Here is a 2274-nt window from a genome sequence, read left to right as displayed (position 1 = left end):
CCTATCGCCCTTTCATAAGCTTATATTGATTATAAATAAATATCTATATATACATATATAAATCAATGATAAACATAAACAGTTCTGTACTTGCTGTTAGCAATTACAAAAACTGAATAAAGAAACACCATAAGAAAAAAAAACCCTTAAAAATATTCATAAATAATCAAGAACAATAAGAGGTAGCGATAGGATCAAAAGCATTGCCATAAAATTCCCAAATTTTTTCATGCTGTTGTGATTCTTCGATTTTTCTTAGTGTTGACTTTCAAGCAACTCTTGGTGATCATTGTACTTTCCTTAGCCTATATCTTAAGATGAACCAAATATCTTACCTTGCTTGCTATTTCCTTTTGCAGTAGTGTGGACGGAAAAAATGAAAAAAAAAAAAAAAAAAAAAAAAAAAAAAAAAAAAAAAAAAAAAAAAAAAAAAAAAGGTGAGGCGAGATTGTTTTATGTAACGATCATCCGAAAGCATTTTGAGTACCTTAAATGTTTAATTAAAAAAATTTAATACTGTTTATGTAATTTCTACAGTATTATTGAAAAATTTTAATACTGTTTAGATCGATATGACCCGAACTAGACCAAATCAGCAAGTCAAAATAAAATTTCCGAACCATTCAATATCAACGAAAGAAATGAATAATGGTGGCGTAGCTTAAATTTTCTGGGACTCAAAATTTGAGATCCGATCCGATCCAATAAATTGTGGGAAGTCTAGGCCTAATCTAATCTGTAAAAATCGAGTCGAGCAAACCGGGTTGGACCCGATTTAATCATGGAGAAATACTAGAGTCCGGCTATTATACTATCGGTAGCACGATAGTCTCCATACTACTAAGTTGTTTTCGATGATACAGCTTCCGAATTGATGATCGGCTCTGTTAGATATGTTCTACGTTTTTGAAAATATTTAGAAACCGAATTTTTTTTTTTTATTATTTGACTAGTGATCAAAAGATTTTAAAATTAATAATTTTAATAGGTGATGTATTCATGAATTTAATGGTGTAAAATAATTCAAATCTGATAAAATTTTTATTGAAAATTATCTTCACTATTTAGAATAAGTCCAGTATCTCTTATCTTAAATTCAAGTCTTTCATCATTCTGTTTTATTAGATTTTTATTTTCAGCAGTTCATTTTTGGATTACTCAGTTTGATATGTAAATGATGTTGCAAAATTATGAAATTTGATTTTCAAATACTTTTAATAGTGTAGATTAAGTATAACAAAGCTGATTGTCAGTTCGGATGCCCATCACAAAAAAAAAAAAACTTGATAATACGAAAGTCTCGTGCTACCGATAGTATAGTAGACAGTCTCAAAATACTATATGTACACCTATTATAATAAAGGTATAAAATTTAATGTAGGTTTCTTATGGCTTACATTTGGTTATTTGTCTTATAAAAAAAATTAAAATTAAAGACATAAAATATACACTTTTATATGAAAAAGTCTAGAATATAACAGTTATATTACTGATATGGTGTTTCCAATCAATCAAATTCCTTCCATAAAATTCAACCATCTCACAATTTAAAAAAAAAATATTTTTATTATATTTTTAAAAAAAATAAATAACTAATCGGTCATCATCATGTGGTGCAGCTGCAGCACAATAGCCTTCCTCCCTCTACATTGACAGGGCATGTTTGGTTCACCTATTTTAGACTACGGAATCGGAATAGAATTCATTGATTCCGATAGTTGCCGTTTGTTTTATAGGAATCAGATTCCGATTTCCATTCCACTCCGGAATGGGAATAGTCAAATCCATTTATGATCCAATCCGGCTTTGAATCTCGAATTGGCTCATTCCAAAGTAAACTATTCAAAATCCTCTTTCATCAACACCTACCTCCTCTCCCTTCATCACTTTTCTCTCTTTTAATCAAAATCCTCTGTCAAAAATTTTAAATTTTCATTCCGATTTTCATTCCAATAATGAACCAAACATTTTTAGATGATTCGTCATTCTATTTTTCATTCTGAAGCAATCCACTTCCACTGCTCATTCATATTCCAATCATGAACCAATTATACCCTAAATGTACTGACAGTATTTTACATGATCATTTTAATCACGTCCAAATCAACCGGCTGTTCAGTGTCTGCGCAACAATTTCTCCCATCCCTCACTAGGAAACAGTCAAGACTGGGACCCTTTATTTTATTTTATTTTTGTTTATTTGTATTTTTATTTTATTTCTGTAAAGAGTTGCTGACCATCCCAGTAATAAAAGAATGGAATTTAGCCGTTGGC

The sequence above is a fragment of the Ananas comosus genome, unplaced genomic scaffold (genome assembly GCF_001540865.1).
Source record: "Ananas comosus cultivar F153 unplaced genomic scaffold, ASM154086v1, whole genome shotgun sequence".
NCBI lineage: Eukaryota > Viridiplantae > Streptophyta > Magnoliopsida > Poales > Bromeliaceae > Ananas > Ananas comosus.
Note: the sequence above shows the minus strand (reverse complement) of the source record.